The sequence below is a fragment of the Thrips palmi genome, unplaced genomic scaffold (assembly GCF_012932325.1).
Source record: "Thrips palmi isolate BJ-2018 unplaced genomic scaffold, TpBJ-2018v1 HiC_scaffold_10, whole genome shotgun sequence".
NCBI classification, from domain to species: Eukaryota; Metazoa; Arthropoda; class Insecta; order Thysanoptera; family Thripidae; genus Thrips; species Thrips palmi.
The window spans coordinates 639,227-645,145 of NW_023144621.1; the positions used below are offsets into that span (position 1 = coordinate 639,227).

Below are 5,919 nucleotides of genomic sequence, written 5' to 3' on the forward strand. Positions count from 1 at the left end.
TCCGATACAGTTGGCGCGCTGTCGCCAAACGAAGGATGGCCATTCAGTTGCGCGCATGTCCTGGCCGTGACGGCCGGCCGTGCCCGTTGGCGAAAGGGAGACTCAAGCAGTCGCCAGTTTGATTTGACATTCGCCATTGACAGTAACTAAGAATTGCGCCCTTAGACAGCTCAGAAAAGTGACATTACTGTCGCAATTGCGTTCAGATCAAACGGTGCTCGAATGTCCGTCATGTCCGTCTAATTCAGAAAACAGTTCAAAGTGGGCTTTGCGCCTGCAATGCACTTGGCAAGGAATACAGCCATTCAAAAGGTAACCACGGTCCACTTCCAAGCAAACTGCAATTTATTTCTCGAGTTACATCTCTGCTCTATTCCAACAACAGTGAGTACCTTAAAATCAAATAGAAAATCGAAGTCACGGGGTGTGATAAGTCCCGAGTGTTCTTTATGTTGGGACTCAAAGTTGTTCTGTGGCTTAACTGCCCTGAGATGGCTTCACTGCGAAGCCGGTGGTCAGTTTACTTGCCACAAATTTGGTATGCCGTTTTGAATGCCAAAATTTTGCAAGCTTGGCCAGGAAATACTCCGCCGCTTGCCAAAATTTGGCAAGCTTATGAATTGTAAATGCCAAATTTCGGCATTCAAAACGGCTTGCCAGATTTGTAACAAGCAAACTTACCACTAGCTTTGCAGTGTTTGCTAAAAACGGACGTAAATGTTGATGTCATTGATGATTTTTATTTTCAATTATTGTCAGTAAAAAAATTAACACTTCTAAGAAAATTAAAATCACACTTCTTTTTTAAAAATGTAATTCCCCTGTTGGGGTCATTTCTCGCGCTCAGCGTATTTTTCGTTTAACCGTGGGTGTGGAAACTCTATCTTTCACCAAGGAATGGCAGTCCTCCCGGACGGGTCTGGCCGTGAGCTGCTGTGGTTGAACGTTCTATGCGATGGAACACCGTGCATGTCTACGATGCTGTCCGACCCGGCAGTCATGCGCTTCGTGGCTCCGCGCTGCGGGAGGCTGACCATGCTGGTCAAAAACGTGGCCATCGCCCCGGCCTGCTTTTTCAGTCTCCATCGACAGCTGATGGATCCGGCAAGTGCGTGGAACGATGCAGCCAACAATCTCGTCAACGACTTCAACGTGATCTACATAGGCTGGCAAGAGGAAGTGTCCAGGTGCGTCCGACTTGTGTGTTTTTTTCCTTAACTTTTAAACCTTTAGAGACAAAGTCTGGTGATCAGAAAGGATGCAAACTGACTGCGTAGTAACTGTACCGATCTGTACACTTATCAGACGGTTCAACCCCCTTCCGTCGAGAATTACATGAATGTGACAGCTAGCTTTGTGTAAAGACCCTACCAATAATAGAAAACCCTAAAATTATGTAATCAAGTGGCAACTTTAATGTGTGTATGCACATACTGCATTTAAAATTTGCCTAACGTTAAGTCTTTTAGTAAAGTAGTCAGTTAACACTAGTTGAAAATGCAGGCTGCAAACTGACTCGTTGCAGTCAGTCCTTTCCTATCCCGAGATAAAATTATAGGCTGCAGATTGGCTGCAGGCTGGCTCCCTCCAGGTGGCTGACAACGCGCGGATGGAACTCTGATGGCTGCAGACATTGGCTGTATTCGGACATACGTCAGCCAAAATACAGCCATCCGCAGCCGGTGCAGCCTCTCTGGCTGCACCTGCCAGCCACTGAAGTGTCCCTTTGGAGCCCAGTCAGCGCTGCCCCCGCTGCTCTAGGCTGCACCCCGCAGCCTTCAGGATGCCCCAGGCAGCCTTCCTTCGCCCGGGCCACGCTGCCCCCGGAAGCCTAGAGGCTGTGAGGCGCTGCTGTAGGCTGCACCCCGCATCCTTCACGATGCCCCAGGCTGCCTTCCTTCGCCCGGGCCACGCTGTCCCCGGAAGCCTAGAGGCTGTGAGGCGCTGCTGTAGGCTGCACCCCGCAGCCTTCAGGATGTTGCAGGCAGCCTTCTTTCGCCCTGGCCACGCTGCCCTCGGCAGCTATGAAGCTGCGGGTCACAGCTACATCTCGGCCGCATCCTGCAGCTTCGTGGATGCCATCGGCAGCATCCATATCGCTACTAGGCTTCACTCTTTAGTACATGAAGGTCCCCATGACGACCTTTGAGGGTGCCTGTTACGCCTTTTGAAGTTCTATGGAGCCCTTAGTAGATTTTCTAGGGTCCCAACACCGTTCCAGATCCAAATCTGACAAGTAATTTCATCTAGGACTTACCGTTCCCGAGATATCAAAGATAGTAAAAAAGTTTCCCGATTTTTACGAAACTTGCATGGCTTATGTATGTTAACGTATTCAACTCAAATATCAGCATACCACGCACCCATTCTATGTTTTTCTATTTTTTATCGCCCTTTAATCAAGGGGTGCGACCGTTGCCTGAATACCGCTAGCATCCACCATGCTGCAATCCGTAGCCTACAGCCATTGCAGCCTACATGGCTGTATAGTCCTGCCGTAGCCCGGCTGCATCCGGCAGCCAGCACGCTGCGACGCGCAGCGCGCAGTCTACAGCATTGCAGCCCGCGTGGCTGTAAAGTCCAGCCGTGGCCCGGCTAGCGCCAGCAGCCAACACGCTGGGACGCGCAGCCTACAGCCGTGGCAACCTTAATGGCTTCAGCGGCACGCTGCGACGCGCAGCCTACAGCCATAGCAGCCTACGTGGCTGCAAAGTCCAGCCACGGCCCGGCTGGCGCCAGCAGCCAACACGCTGCTACGCGCAGCCTACATAGCTGTAAAGTCCAGCCGCGGCCTGGCTGGCGCTAGCAGCCAACACACTGCGACGCGCAGCCTACAGCCATGGCAGCCTACATGGCTGTAACGTCTAGCCGCGGCACGGCTGGCGCTAGCAGCCAACACGCTGCGATGCGAAGCCTGCAGCCACTGCAGCTAAGTTGGCTGTGCGTGGCAGCGTGGCAGCAAAAGGCTTCTGTGCGCAGTTTCTGAGCGTTCCACAGCCAAAGCGCTCCGTAAAACAGCCAGACCAGCCACTGCAGCGTGCATGGCTGCAAGTCCAGGACGTCGCTATGGCTGCGACATGGCTGCAAGGCAGCCTCGGCAGCCATGCATACAGCCAAAAACGGTCCATACAGCCATGCGTCAGCCGTGCGTCAGCCTTTCTGCAGCCTTCTATTTTACTCGGGTATACTTAACGCACCTAGGGTAAATCGATTTATGTCGTCACGGGGGCGTAAACCGTTTACACCCTTTGTTATGGCAAAACCTCACTGGTAAAACGAAAGCGTAGTATTACCCTCTGTCTTCAAGCGTAATCAGTTTACGCTTGAAATCAAGAGTTACAGGCTCACCCGCCAAAATTCGCCCTATCTAAATGGATGTGGGAATTTCCAGAGTATGCTTCATTTCAAGCGTAACTCTATGCTTGACTCTTAGTTTTACCGGTGCTTTGTGATTGGTCACACTCTCATTCCAAGAACGTGACATCACGTTGAAACGAACGAGACAAAATGTCACGTTCGTTTGAGCGCTGTGTCACATTCGTTTGGATGTGAATCGGCCAAAAATTAGCTTGTTCACATTCAGTGACACAACGCTGAAACGAACGTGACATTTTGTCACGTTCGTTTCCACGTGATGTCACGTTCCTGGAATGAGAGTTCATTCATGACGAAAATTGAAAGCGGGGCGTTTGCAGGGATGCGTCGACGGGGCGTGCGATGCTGGTGGAGCCCACTCGGCAAGACGACGGGCGCGCCGTCCTGGCCAGCGACCCCGCTGCTGCTGCCGCGCCCCGCACCAGTTTCCCCCTCTCCGTGTTTTTTTTGCTTGCCCCGGCAAAAGCGGAAAAGGCACTTCAGCGTGGAAAGGGCTCACGAAAAGTGGAACGGCAGCACAAATGGTTTTTAGTTGAAAAGTCCGCACCCCCTTAGGAACATTTTGGTAGGCCCCACCCTGGACCTTGGAAAGCCAAGGGGCCCGGGGCCAGGACACATGGAGGGAGTTCAAGGACCTTTCTGGCCCGAACTTTAGGGGGACGGTTTCCGCGCTGGGGTTGGGTGTTCAAATTTGGTTTTTCTGGCAGGAAGGTGCGGGGAGAAAAGGCCGGGGCAGTTTCTGGGTTCAGAAAAAGGTAAAACCCGACGCCACTGAAGCCTGCCCAAGTAAGTGCAGGCCCAATTTAAATTAAAACCATTACAAAAATCCTACAATCTCACCGGCTAAAAGTTTTGGAGTTTTTTTTAGGGAAATTAAGGCCCCGGGTAAATGTTTAGGTCCCCAATTTTCCCCCTTTTTTGGATCCCAGGGAAAAAAAACTGTTCCCTTTTTTCCGTAAAATTTTAAAATTTAAAAATAAATTGGCTTTTCCGAAAAATTTTATTAAACAAATTTTCCCAAGGTACCCCTTTTTTAAAATCTTGCTTGCCCAACAAAATTCCCAAAATTTTCCATCAACTTTGTTGGTTGGTACACCTATTAAGGGTTTAAATAGGAAAAGGTAAAAAATTCCCGTAAGTTCGGGGGTTTTACTTTCGGGTTAACGGAAAAAGTTTGTTTTTTTCCCCAAACGGTGAAAAGGGGGTAAAATTAAATTTTTGTTTGTTTAGGAGATTTAAAGGGATAATTAAAAAAATTGAAACCTTTTTTAACCAACGGGGGGCAATCGGGTACCCAACGGAAAGGAAACCGCCCTCCTAAAAAACCCCCGTGCTTGGCCCCCCCCCAAAGGCTTCCCGTTGGGGAGGGATTTTCCCGCCGGGCCTGGGCGCCACGGGGAAAAACCCCCGGGCCGCGCCCCTTGGTGTTCAGAGGGGCCATTTTGACCCCCCATCAGTTGGGTGGCCAGACCAAACCAAACTGTGGGGTTCAAAAATGGCCCAGGACCCGAACCGGGGGTTTGGTGCCCGGCCCAAAACCACTTTGGTTTTTAAAGTGCGGGCGGCCCCCCGAAACCAGCCCCCCCGGGTTTCCTTTTGTTACCCCAACGGGGCAATACGCCTTCCCCTTTCAAAATTACCCCCAAGAATCACCATTTCCCGGGGAAAAAACCAAACGACGGGATTTTTATTTTTAATCGCCTTCATAATTTTTAAAAATTTCTGTTTAAAATTTTTTTTCCATTTAAAAGTTTTGATTGCTCAAAACCCATCCCTTTTCCCGGCCCCCCTTTTTTGGCCCCCAGTCCAGGAACAAGCGTCGGTAAAACCAAATTCCCAGGGACTTACCTTTTCAAAAAATTTCGGGATTTTTTGGAAAAACCACCAAAAGAAAGACTGGGACAAAACCCGAGGGTTCGCCCCAAAAAAAACCGCTCCTGGCCCGAGGTTTTGCAAAGGCCCCCACCCCTCCCGCCTAAAATCCCCTTCACCCCCGGGCCCCCGCAACCTCCCTGGGGCCCGGCAATCGCCTTGTGGAAAATTTGGAATGGGGGGGCCCCCCCCCACCCCCCTTTAAAAGGTTTTTCCCGTGGACGCCCCCACAAGGACCTGCACCCCCCCTTTCCCCGACAAACTTTTTAAAACCTTTTCCCCCTTTTTTTTTTTCCCATCTCCTTTGGGCGGGGTGCGGGTCCAAAGGTTCCCAAGGCCCAGGGGTGGCCGGGTTCGGGGATGTGGGCGGGCAAAAACCGCAAAGCCAGGGAAGGGCGACAAAGGAAGCCGGAAGCCAAAATTTTCCCCCCCTTTGGTGAAACTTCCAAGTTTCCCCAAAAAAGCGGCAAGCTGGGTGAATTTAAAAAAAGACTTTTCCGGGCAAAGTTTCTTGTGCAATGTTCGAATATTTTCCCGCCACACTTTCAGTTCCACCCTGGGAAATGGCATTGAACTCGGTGTTGTCGATACTCCAGTTAACACAGAGTTTAATTCCCTTCCATCATTAAACAAATGTGAATTTTGTCCGTTCGTTTCAACGTGATGTCACTT

At 50.7% G+C, this 5,919-nt stretch overlaps 1 long non-coding RNA gene across 1 annotated transcript; it reads left to right on the top strand.

Moving 5' to 3' along the window:
• LOC117646888 lies at window positions 1-3,800 on the top strand. Its single transcript, XR_004587810.1, has 3 exons — window positions 1-384; window positions 896-1,187; window positions 3,696-3,800. It is a non-coding gene; the product is annotated as an uncharacterized LOC117646888 (long non-coding RNA).
• The last annotated feature ends 2,119 nt before the right edge of the window (window positions 3,801-5,919 follow it).